The sequence below is a fragment of the Poromitra crassiceps genome (assembly GCF_964638095.1).
Source record: "Poromitra crassiceps genome assembly, chromosome: 21".
Lineage (NCBI taxonomy): Eukaryota > Metazoa > Chordata > Actinopteri > Beryciformes > Melamphaidae > Poromitra > Poromitra crassiceps.
Window position 1 is genome coordinate 19,048,865 of NC_139638.1, and position 14,045 is coordinate 19,062,909.

The window sequence follows — 14,045 nt, forward strand, 5'->3', positions numbered from 1 at the left end:
CAGCTGTGTCGATTTGTCCATACTAATAATTTCTGGTATTTATTCAGAGTCACCGCCTCACATTACATGAAAATTCTATTAATTATAATCTATTAATTTTTATTATTAAAAGTCATGGAAAAGTTTAGAAATTTTATCCATGAAAATGTGTGGGAGCTCTGTTAACTCTGATCTGTGGTGGAGGGGGGATTAGAGTGTTATGTATGTATGTAGATGTTTTTGTGCTTTGTTGTGTTGTCATGTGTTTATGTATCACAAAAAAGCAATAAAAATTGATCCCAAATATTGCTATCTGTGCTAAATGTTTTAGTCCAAATGGAAACAATGGCCCCGTTTGAAACTGTTCCCTACTGCACAAATAGTGGACTAACATGTCCCCGCCCCCTTTTCTGTGAAAAAGCAAAAGACACTCGTCAAAGACTTGAATGTAAAATAGCAGAACAAAACACCACCAAAAGAAAAGCACCAGTGTAACTACACCTAAACCCAGATGTTTGGTGGTGAAGCCTGACACCTATAGGGTACTGAACAGGCCTTCTCTTATTGGCTGGTCTCTTTCCCCTGTGATGTCACCCTCTTGTCTAGGGCTGCACGATATTGGAAAAAACTGACATTGCAATATTTTTTTATTCTGCGATATATATTGCGATATGAAAAAAAACAGGAATTTTCACCAAAAGTCTTAAATAGGTCTATCAAGCCTTGCCTGTTTAAGAAGATGGCCTAGGAAGTGAGTGTGTTTTTAGCCGCAGCCAGGGTGAGTTGCAGGATCCTAAGTGAGTAAAGGTACTATAGTTAGTAGGAAAAGAGCTTAGAACGTCACAGAGAGGGCATGCATTACTGTATGTTATGAGTTAATTTGCCTTACTTGACATTGCATGCTCTGCGATGTGACTATTGCGCATGTGCACATTGCGATGACGATGCTGAAACGATATATTGTGCAGCCCTACTCTTGTCACAGTGTAATGGACAAGAATGATTGATGAATGGCTCATTATGCAGACTCAGAGGAAACCCAGCTTCCCAGTTTGAGTTCTATGATTGTTTCACATCACTGAGGATACGTCCCAGTTATGCATCCATGCGATGTTTTTTTTTCTTTATTAGTTAGCCTGGCCTAGCCAGTGACTCATAGGAATAGACTACGTGACAACCAGGAAAGACTAGTGACTACTGGAGAGTCAGTTGACAGCCGGAACAGGGACGGCACCCGGGTAGCAGTATGGGTTAGCTCCCCAGCCTGCGTCTTCTGTGAGGAAGAAGCCCAACAACCCACGAGAGGCCTTTTAGGAGGGCCATTCAAGCCGCAAGTGGAGACTGCAGTGCCACCAAGTACTGGTACTGCATGGTGTCCACTAAGATACCATCACCTCGGAATGAGATGTTTGGAGCGGGGGAGTCTGGTGCAGCGCACAGGTCATAGACCTGGTTAGACGAGGGAGGAACCCGGCCGGGTGGCAACCCACAGAGCCCGGTCCCTCTACGTACCAGAGCCCTCCCCCTCCCTCGGTCCCGGCAGAGTAGTTCCGGAGCAGCGGATTGAGTGGCCCTGACCGCATGACCACCTTCGACCCTCCCTATAGGGCTGACCGTGGGTAGCTACTGGGACGTAAGTTGGGGCTTGGCCAGCCCCGGCTGGGTCACCTGGGCGAGGGTGTATGATGTTGCGAGACCCGAAACATCCTATGACCCCAGGGTACATCACTGAGGATACGTCCCAGTTATGCATCCATGCGATGTTTTTTTTCTTTACTCATCTTAAAATGTAGACTATTAATTATTATATTAATAGAGAGAGAAAAAACTCAAATTGTGCATTTCCAGAAATCAGGAACAAGTAGAAGCACTTTTGATGTTCATGTTGGAGCTATGTCATTAGCATATAGCAGTTCATATAAATATCATGGATTTACTTTTGATGAACATTTTATGTTTGAAGAGGGCATGTGTGTTGGCCGACACTGCTGCTAGAGCCCTGGGTTCAGTAATAAGTCAAGTGAAAACTTGTCAAAACCTTGGTTATGCTGCATTTCCAAAGCTTTATGATGCATGTGTGTCACCAGTTTTGTTTTATGCAGCTGGAGTTTGGGGAAGGAAGGAATTTTCCAAGGTGAATGCCATCTAAAACCGTGCAATCTGCTGCTTTTTGGACGTGCATACATTTGCACCTGTGTTGGCTTTTCAAGGGGACATGTGCTGGGAGCCTTGTTTGATCAAACAAAAAGATGAAATGTTTGTGGAACCGTCTATAATATGCCAGAGAGTAGCAAAACAAGTGTTTAACGGGGATAAAGCACATAACTATCCATGGTGTAATGATATGAATGCTGTTTTCAGGGAAGCTGACCAGCAATTTATTTTCAGAAACAGTTTACGTTCTAGTGATCACTATATTAACATAGGTTATTTCTTGACAATCAAGAAAAACGGGCTAATCACAAGTGGCTCAAACCAAAACTCAGAACATACATCCAAATTAAAAATAAGTATAGTCCAGAACCTTATGTTCCATTACGCCTGGATACATCCAGAAGATCTCTATGTGCCCAGGTGAGAACTGGTACCCTCCCTCTGGCAATCGAGGTGGGCAGGTTCAATTCTATTGCTGAGGATATATTGTTGATAATTAAACTTCAAACCTACATGTTCAGACTTAACCTCTTTCGCAGCGGCCATTTTGTGTCTTGGGTGGAAGTGGCGTGGGTGCACCAAAACCTCAATCAGGGTCTCCTGTCTCTGGTTCATTTAGGTGTTCTGGTCCTGGGTCCCTGGTTGGTGGGTTGGTTGCACCTCTGTTTTTCCTGCCTTTTGGATGCAGGGTGGCAGCTGTGAAAATGGTCCATTGTAACTTTGTAACACCATCTCCTTTGTGAATTCTCACTCTGGACGGTTTTTACCATTCATTGTTTGTTTGGCTGTAAAGGTTCTATTTTGTACCTTTTTTGTCATTGAAAAATTGTGCTCTTCACATTTAGATCACTTGTAAGTTCTCATTCACCTGCAGTAATGAGTGATTCTAATTGATTGGCTGCAGCTGTGGTCTAGGTGTGTCTCTGCTACAAGACTGTGCTCTTCACCTTGTTTGTACATGACTTGACAAAGGCCACCAGGCCCAAACGTTGTCCTTTTATTAAATTCATTGCATCAGAGCCAGAGTGTGCGCTTTCTATTCTTTCTATGGATTCTTGTCCGTCACTGGCACCTCGCTGAGATTTCATGGTGTGCATTCTCTCCATTTTTGACAATAATTCATAAACAAGACATATCTAAACACATAATCTACATTATACCTCAAACACACTGCAGCTAAAACCAAAGACAATGAACACATACTTAAATTTGACTCTAATATCTAATGTCCATCTGACTGACAGAACTCTGACCTGACCAGCACAGGAGGCTACGATGCTATCATCCAGCATCACAATGATGGCAAGAGGACATGCAAGGAGGTGGAGGACTTCATAAAAGTCAGGTAATGAGACACTTAAAACACAGGATCTGGCAACGCCTGTCTGCTGCATAAGTAGCTGGATGATCTGAGGAGAGAAGATAGTCAAAATATGAGTCTATAAGCCTATTGTACATACTCAGCATTCAATTTAACAGTAATAGAAGGAGGTCAATTTCAACCAAATCTGTTCAGATATACTCACCATGGCCAGTCATGTTCATGCCTTATCTGTCTGGAACGGAGAAGACGGCTCTCAAGGTTCTTTTGCAGACATTAGAGTACTTTCCAAATGATAGCTCTGTCTGTAGTTACTCCTTGACAAGAAGGAACATGTTTGATCTATTGATAGTAGTGCGGGCTTATAGTATAGCACACAACACACTGTTTATGTGAAATGACTTGTGCCAGCTGCTGTTCTGTACTTTGTTTCAGTCATCTTGAATAGTGGTGTCTAGACATGATTTAGGCTTCATTCACACAATAAATAAATAAATAAATCACATAGAAATGTAGAGCTACATAATTTACCATAATGAATCATTATAATGTGATGATTTGACAACGTTAGAAATTATATATTGATTCTATAGCTAAAATGGTTGTGAGATTTTGCATGACAACAATGCATCAACATAGGATTTTAAGACATCTTCAATCATATTGTTTTCTGTTTCAGTTATTTAATTGAATATGTGTTCAGAATCCCCTCTGGACCCTTACCATACTGATCATGAAGGAGCCCAGTTCTTGATGCTGCAGTGTGTCAATGGAGCCAGGTTGAATCATGTCAGTGTTGTTCAATAGATAGACACACACACTTGCATAAACACGTCATAAACATGTATTGTTTTGTCTCAATGGAAGGTCTTAATGTCTTTTGCATCATGCACAACAACTGTAGACGGGCGCATCAGTCCCCTGATTTGTGTCCTAACTGACTTGATAAGCTACTTGAACACCACATTATACAACACGGTCATAACACTCGTGTCCTAAAGATGATAAAGGCATAAATACAGAATGTTCTAAATCACTTTCATTCACCAACACAAGCAATTCAATTGAACTAACACCACCTCTACTTAAATGACACACACACTTCAGGCCAGAAACCTCTCATTTATGATGAGTTGACTAGAGGGTTTGTAATGTAGAATCCAAAATGTATTTGAGCACCTTTTCAGCCTAATTCCTTATGACAGCCCATCAGAATAAGAATTCTCCATCTCCTGTGCCGCTCTACAGCAGAGATGCAAGTCATTTTTTGAAACCTCTTGATAAAGCAAAATTCAATTTGATCAATTCAAACAGAGAGTTAAGTAGGCCTGGCTGTGGAAAGCAGTGTTGATCTTATCTCATCTTTAACCACGTGACTTTTATTACTGTATCTTGCAGGGAGTGTGAAGTGTACATACTTCCAACCTGGGCCTAGAATAATTGTGTGTACCTTTGCTTCTGTTGACCAAGGTCTACAAGTAACTACTAAAGCAGTGATACTCAACTTGCAGCGCAGGGGGCCAGATGCGGCCCGGGACAGGGTGCAGAGTGACTATTTCCTAATAATTTCACCTTAGTTTTCATTGTGAATTAGAATCTAATTCACAAAAATAACTAATGTGAAATAAAGTTTGGCTGAGCTCCAGCTAAATTGTCAAATACCGCCGTCTGCTCACTACCCAGGCACTCATGTTTGTACTTGACAGACAGACTAAACTCCGGCTGACACCCCAAAAACCTACAATCCGCGACAGAAAAATGTATATTGTTTGTTTATTAACTGCCTCCTATCATTTCACGAAAGTGGCCCCCGGGCAAAGCAAGTTGAGTATCCCAGGCTCAAATGTCTGGAGTGGAAGGTCTTGATATCAGGCTCAAAGGCGGGCCCGGCGCCACGAGGGGGCGCCAGGGGGCTTTGCACCCTCAGTTCAATTTTGTGCCCCCTCACTTAATTTTTTTTTTTTTTTTTAGAATAGTTCATCTATAAAGGCCAATTAGGCAATGTTTGTACCTGAGATGTTTCGGCTGCTGTTTCTGCAGTCTTCATCAAATTTGATCAGTTTAAATTGATGTAGGCTACCCCCATAAACATAGCTCTGTTGTTTCAGAATTGGCAGGGAAGCGCTATTTGCTGTGCCTTGGTTGTCACAAGGTGTCAGAGATGTAGCTATTTATTAAATTGGAACCTCACTGCATGTTGTAGTGATCATGATGTGATTAAAAAACACACACACACACACACAGAGAGAGAGAGAAATGCAGTGTGGAGACGCCCTACGCCCAGGACTTCATGACAGGTAGGACTGCATGACAGGTAGGACTTGATCACTGATGACATCATCAGTGATGTAATCAGTCTGAACTATAGCCTCAGCATTAGGGCAATCAATACTAGGCCAATTAGGGCAATTAATCTGCCCTAACTAAAAAATCCAGCTCCATCAGTTTCAGCCCGATCGCACGTAAAACGGCATAGCTGTGGCAAACAGACAGACAGAGTCCACATTGCTAAGTTTATATATAGATAGTGATGTCAGAAAGATATGATGGTGCAAGTCCATGTAATGATTTAAATGATAACAGGAGCACCTTAAAGTCAGATGGTTTGAGTTGGGAGGCAGTGGGAGATTAGGATTGGAGTAATGTGAGCACATTTTCTAGTTCTACTTAGTATTCTCATCTAAGTAGGCTAAAATAATGTAACAACACAGGCGAGAACCTGAGGTCTCCAACTTACAAGCATAACAATGTTGGTTGTCATGGTAACCATGTGACCCGGACGTGTGACATGTGACGCCCTCATCGAGGACGAGCGCGTCCGGGTCACATGGTTACCATAACAACCAACAACAACATTCCTGGCGAAGGACCAACGTGCTTCGTTTATCCACCCAGACAACACCCCCTCCCATAGCCAAAGCTATAAAAAATATAAAATTAAAAATACAATAGGCTACAGCCATAGATTGTATACAGCACATAGGCCTACCCCCCCCCCCCTCCCCAGGGCCAGCCGTTTGTTCCAGGCGCAGTGAAGACCCAACAATCTACAAAAACATGGAATAATCTAGAATCATAGATAAAAAGTTGAATTACACAGTAAATAAACCCAAATGTAAAGGGTTAGCCTTCCCAATGGCCAAGGGCAGCATCTGTTATTCTGGCTGAGGCGGGTGGTCAGACAGACAAATAACATTTAATGCTTTGGTGCGATGTAGGATTTTGTCTTTCAACATCCTCGTTACAGCCTCGTTGCAGCCTCGCTTGGTGTTGTTGCTTCTCACAGGAATGTGTCCCTGTTATGTAACAAGAGAGCCCAACATGAGCATGAGCTCCTGGCCAATCCCGGCGCTTGACTGCTGCGTAGGCGGGCACAGGGCGTGGTTTTCTTCTATGCCGCAAAGCATTCTGGATATTGTGGTGGTGACGCGTGTTGAAGCTCCTATGCACGAGAGTAACGTTAGCAGTAGCCTAGCGTATTATTTCCACCTTATACTTTCAGAGGGTTAATTTACAAGCAGAAGACTCGTATGTGCGGCTGATATTATCGCGAGTATATAAAGTGGAAGCGGGGCGGGACTCCGTTAACTCAGAGGAAGAAGAAGACTTAATGGACTCAGATGAATGGTTTAGCTGTGAAGCTAACGTTAGCTGTGAAGCTATTTATTGGAGCTTAGAAAGGTAAAGTTGGTCACAGTCCAGGAGGAAAAGTTCCAGTCTGTCACTGTGTGAATTAAAATGTCTAAAGTCCAGAAGCTGAGAGCTGTGGTGAAGCTGTGTCGGGTGCAGTGGCCGTTACACAGAGAAGCCTTGACTCCAGACCTCCAGCAGCTGTTGGTTAAAGAAGAGGTTCCCGCTGAGCAGCAGGAGTGGAGCCCCAGTCTGCACCAGGAGGACCCAGAGCCCCCACATGATATTAAAGAGGAACAGGAGGACCCAGAGCCCCCACATGATATTAAAGAGGAACAGGAGGACCCAGAGCCCCCACATGATATTAAAGAGGAACAGGAGGACCCAGAGCCCCCACATGATATTAAAGAGGAACAGGAGGACCCAGAGCCCCCACATGATATTAAAGAGGAACAGGAGGAACTATGGATCAGTCAGGGGGGAGAGCAGCTTCAACGGCCGGAGGAGGCTGATGATATAACCAAGTTCCCATTTTCTGTTGTCCCTGTGAAGAGTCAATATGAGGAAGAGAAACCTCAGTCCTCACAGCTTCATCAAAGCCAAACTGAGGAGAACAGAGAGACAGAGCCTCTAGCCAGCAGCTCAACTGAACAGATGAAAACAGAAGCTGATGCAGAGGACTGTGGAGTATCAGAACCAGCTAGTAATTCACAACCAACTAGTGATGACAAGACTTCAGACTCTTCTGAGAGTGAAGACAATGATGATGAATGCATGGAAACTAGTGAACCTCAGTCAGGTTTAGACTCACAGAGACACTTGAACACACACATGATAGTCCACACAGGTGAGAAACAATTTATTTGCTCAGTCTGTGGTAAAGGTTTTGGTCGTAAAGGAACCTTGAAGACACACATGATAGTCCACACAGGAGATAAACAATTTAATTGCTCTCTCTGTGGTAAAGGTTTTGGTCATAAAGGAAACTTGAACAAACACATGATAATCCACACAGGAGATAAACAATTTATTTGCTCAGTCTGTGGTAAAGGTTTTGGTCAGAAAGGAGTCTTGAACAGACACATGATGGTCCACACAGGAGATAAACAATGTATTTGCTCAGTCTGTGGTAAAGGTTTTGGTTATAAAGGAACCTTGAAGAAACACATGATAGTCCACACAGGAGATAAACAATGTATTTGCTCAGTCTGTGGTAAAGATTTTGGTCGTGAAGGAGACTTGAAGACACACATGATAGTCCACACAGGAGATAAACAATTTAATTGCTCAGTGTGTGGTAAAGGTTTTGGTCAGAAAGGAGACTTGAAGAAACACATGATAGTCCACACGGGAGATAAACAATTTAATTGCTCAGTCTGTGGTAAAGGTTTTGGTCAGAAAGGAGACTTGAAGAAACACATGATAGTCCACACGGGAGATAAACAATTTAATTGCTCAGTCTGTGGTAAAGGTTTTGGTCAGAAATCAAACTTGAAGACACACATGATAGTCCACACAGGAGATAAACAATTTAATTGTTCAGTATGTGGTAAAGGTTTTGGTCGTAAAGGAACCTTGAAGACACACATGATAGTCCACACAGGAGAGGCACAATTTAATTGCTCAGTCTGTGGTAAAGGTTTTGGTCAGAAAGGAGACTTTAAGAGACACATGATAATCCACACAGGAGATAAACAATTTAATTGCTCAGTCTGTGGTAAAGGTTTTGGTCGGCAAGGACACTTGAAGAGACACATGATAATCCACACAGGAGATAAACAATTTAATTGCTCAGTCTGTGGTAAAGGTTTTGGTCAGAAAGGAGACTTGAAGAAACACATGATAGTCCACACAGGAGATAAACAATTTAATTGCTCAGTCTGTGGTAAAGGTTTTGGTCGTAAAGGAACCTTGAAGAGACACATGATAGTCCACACAGATGGGTAAAGTCCTTGAACGTTTAGGAAAAGTCATAACATTTTGTTGTGTGTAATGAAATTGTTGCAGTAATCTTCCTGTGGATAACCTTCCATGGAATCTAACATAAGGGCAAATGTATTCTCTGTAGCATTTGACATAACGCAGCTCTAATATGTATTGATTTTACTTCTTTGAATTCTTGTATTTTATATTAGTATTTTTATGGAAAATTCCTCTTTTAGTTTAATAGCTTCCATGATGCAATGACACTAAAATACTAAAAACCAATATAAAGAAGCAGCTGTGTCGATTTGACCATACTAATAATTTCTGGTATTTATTCAGAGTCACTGCCTCACATTACATGGAAATTCTATTAATTATAATTTATGAATTATTATTATTAAAAGTCATGGAAAAGTTTAGAAATTGTATCCATGAAAATGTGTGGGAGCTCTGTTAACTCTGATCTGTGGTGGAGGGGGGATTAGAGTGTTATGTATGTAGATGTTTTTGTGCTTTGTTGTGTGGTCCTGTGTTTATGTATCACAAAAAAGCAATAAAAATTGATCCCAAATATTGCTATCTGTGCTAAATGTTTTAGTCCAAATGGAAACAATGGCCCTGTTTGAAACTGTTCCCTACTGCACAAATAGTGGACTAACATGTCCAGGGCCGTAACCAGGGTTCCGAAATAGGGGAGGTCCAGCAAGGGGAGGTGGATTCGGTGGCGCGCGCAAGGGCGCCGCTGGAAAAAATTTGAGTTTTTTTTTTTTCCCTTTTTTACCCATATTTAGAGTAATATATCATTTTAAATCAACATTAGGATTATACTGTTGTGATGTCATTATTCAGTATATTCTCTTTCATGTCACCACCTGCTCAGCTCTCCTGTCAACATAATTGTAACTAACAAACACAAACTGTTTTAGCCAAATTCATATCAAAATGACACCTACAAAAACAGGCACACAACCCAAGCCGTACACAACACACAAAGTCATCATCGATAATAAAAAAAACATACAGAGGGACATTTATTTATTCCTGATAGGAACGATTGAAAAAAAATATATATATATTATGTTGTTTTTAACTTTACACCACCTCTTTTTGTTACTTATTGGGTCATGAAACTGAAACCATGCATATAGCCACCTGCATACCTGACTTCGGGAGCTTGGCAATTGGCATCATGCATGATTAGCCAGTAGCATCCCAACGTGTCACACAGGTAACATTACTTAAGAGACAGACTAGACACTTACTTTCTTGGTTGTTGCTAAAAAATCTGTCAGTGTCACTCACTGTCTGTCGTTCACTCGCTCACTGTTCACTCGCTCGCTCACCTTCAATTATCTCGCCAGGCAGACAGACAGTCATCACTCACCACCATGCTGCTGCTCTCTCGGAATCAAGTTACCACGGACGCGGTGTCAGATGACTTCCTGCCTGACCTGCCTTTCGTTTCAAAATAAAAGCGATCCCGTGTTTTTCATGCTTTTCCATGCAGATTGTTTTATAAAAATAAAAAATAAAAAATCCTCTGAAATATTAGGGGAGGTCCGGACCTCCCCTTTCTCATAGCTAGTTACGGCCATGAACATGTCAGATGGCTTGAGTTGGGAGGCAGTGGGAGATTAGGATTGGAGTAATGTGATAACATTTTCTAGTTCTACTTAGTATTCTCATCTAAGTAGGCTAAAATAATGTAACAACACAGGCTAGAACCTGAGGTCTCCAATTTACAAGCCCAATAATGTTGGTTGTCATGGTAACCATGTGACCCGGACGTGTGACATGTGACGCCCTCATCGAGGACGAGCACGTCCGGGTCACATGGTTACCATAACAACCAACAACAACATTCCTGGCGAAGGACCAACGTGCTTAGTTTGTCCACCCAGACCCAGGATCACTACAAGTAGGCCGACAAACAAGCGGAAGAATCATGGTATGCGTGCATGGTATGCCCCCCCCCCCCCCAGCCTTTGGTAGCCTACCTGATTTACAAAAAAGAAGAAGTAATTTGGCTATCTAGATTCCAATATAGACTATTATTTAAGAAAGATATGATGAAAATAATCATTTGTATGGCATAATTTGTATAATGATCGAAAATCGACCCACTGATCTTGACATCAGGATGGTTGCTATAGCCTAGTTGCTATGATTACAGACCTGCTACCTCAGCAGACCCAAATTATGGGGAATAGCAACTCAAATACATCAATCCTCTGTCAAAGACTGGCTCACTGTGAATTGACTGTGTTGTAGGCTAGAGTTGCCTCAGGTGTGAGTTTCACATGTTTAGACAGAGACTTCAGGTTAGACCTCAGTCTGAGAAAGAGTAAGGCTAGACAAGGTAAACGGTGTGACTGACCACTGCTCCCCAAAATCCTTTAAGGAGAACTTCGCCGAATAACAGTAATGCAGATTTATTTTGCACATGATCTCACACACGTGCTAAAAATTAATCAGTTTTGCATGAATCTATTTACTGTAGTTGGACAGTCATGTGCTGTGTGTTGTGTGATCTGTGTAGTATAATTAATGTGACTTGTGTCACCAGTGATCTATGACTGTGTTATGTTGTTTGTCATTGCAAAATACATTTCCTATGGGGACAGTAAACTCTGTGAAGTAGCATATATAACTGATATAATTCATAAACAAGACATATCTAAACACATGATATATCCTACATCATATATAAATAATCTTATACACACTTGCAGCTAAAAACAAAGATAATGAACACATATTTAAATTTGACTCTAATATCTAATGTCCATCTGACTGACAGAACTCTGACCTGACCAGCACAGGAGGCTACGATGCCATCATCCAGCATCACAATGATGGCAAGAGGACATGCAAGGAGGAGGAGGACTTCATGAAAGCCAGGTAATGAGGCACTTAAAACCAGTGTTGGGGGTAACTCATTACAAAAGTAACTTATTACATGTAATATATTACTTTTAGCAGTAACTCAGTAATATAACGTATTACTTATAGGATTTCAGTAATATATATTATACCAGTTACTTTGTCAAGTAACTCAAGTTACAAATTGAGTTTCATTTTATTAAATCGAAGCACATATTTAAAGATACAATCATTTCCTAATCAATCAATTTTTATGCAAATAACCACTATAGATGACAATAACAAAGAAAAATAATAACATTTAGAATCTTGGATTGTTTACACTGACTTCAAGGCGGTTGACATTATTTTTCGGGATGGTTCCGGGGCGGCAATGTCATTCTGCTGCTGCTGTTGTTTTGGTAAAAGTAATGCAAAAGTAGTGTAATAACTAACGAGTTACTCTACACAGAAAGTAATATTGGAAAGTAACATTACTTTCAAATTAAAGTAACTAGTAATATGTAGTATATTACATTTTGAAAGTAACTTGCCCAACACTGCTTAAAACACGGGATATGGCAACGCAAGTTAAGTGGTGCGTGGCGGAAACTCATGTCTCTTCAGGAAATATGCTCAGAAGCTCATCTAGACATAAACATAAAGCAGACCTTTGGAGCAATAAATGGCAACAATAAGAGCAGCAATGTGAGTTAGTGACAGCATGGACTCCAGACACAACTGAGAGAGGCAGGACAATAACTTTACCATTAGGGGCGATCAAAGTATTGCCTTATGGAAAAGCAAATTTAAACTATCAATTCAATTAATTAATAATAATAATAAATAAATTTTGCCAACATTCTCCAGTGCTGAGAATAAAGCTGCTGCTAAAAAAAAACATTACTGGTATGGTACAATGATTACACCCCATCTACATGCTGTAGATATGTGATTACTACCTATCCATCTTATCAAAACGTCCAGTTGGAGGCAGTGGCAATGTCCATTGTAACTACTGATAAACACTTTTATAGATGGAGTCAGCATACATGCAGAAACAATTGCACAGATATGTATCGACTTGTGCAGAGCCAGAGAATATACACAAATATGTGCAGATTGTAAATTGCACATGAACATGATCTTAATGTTAATTGCTTTGGTCTACTCTAGGTCTTTGTATTGTTATTTGGACTTCCTGATTATGGCAGAGTCAACAAAATATCAGGAATATGGAATATGGAATTGCAAAAAAAAAAAAAAAAAAAAAAAAAAAAAAAATCCGATTCCGATCCGATCCATGAATTGGTGCCAATATCGGCACCCGATACCGATATTGGATCGGATTGGCCCCATCCCTAAATTGAACCATTTGCATCTGTTGTCTCACCTCCCCACATTGCAGTGTGTGAATTAAAATCCCCACACCAGATCATTTGATCCTGAATATGATCTAATGTATCGTGGCACAAATCTTTTACATGATTATAATAATTCACTATAACAACCTCATCTTTCTCTGTCCATATCTTAACCACTATTGACTCATATGCTTTCCCTACGTTAATTACTTTAAATCTAGTCCCCTTCCTCACAAATGTAGCCACCCCACCACCATTCCCAGTCTTCCTATCATTCCAAAAAGCTACATAACCCTGTATTACAAAATCCCACTGTGATCTCAGCCACGTCTCCTGTATACATATTAAATTAGGTTTATCTTGTAAATCTGCAACACATTTTTTAAATTCCTGCCCATTAGCAATAACGCTTCTTGCATTCCACTGCAATCTAGCTAAGAACATGATGCTACCGCACCACATGATGAGAGTGGTTGTGATGACAATGATTGTGACCCATGCCTTCCTCCATTCAGTGTATTCTCAATTTCGTCACATACAAGACCCTTGATTCCCAGGTATCTCTGCTGATTTCACTATTATTTTTATCTTCTCTCTCTTCTTATCTGTTTGTGCAGAGTAATTAATAACATCAATCATGAACAGTACATGACCCGGCTACCCAAGATAACACATACTGTACCTAGTTGTGAGCAGTCTCATGTAGGAACTAGCTAGGAGCTAGTGGGTGTAGTTCGGTGTAAAGAAAATAGTTCCTACATGAAACTGCTCACAACAAGGTTTGTGGATTATCTTGAATAACCGGGTCA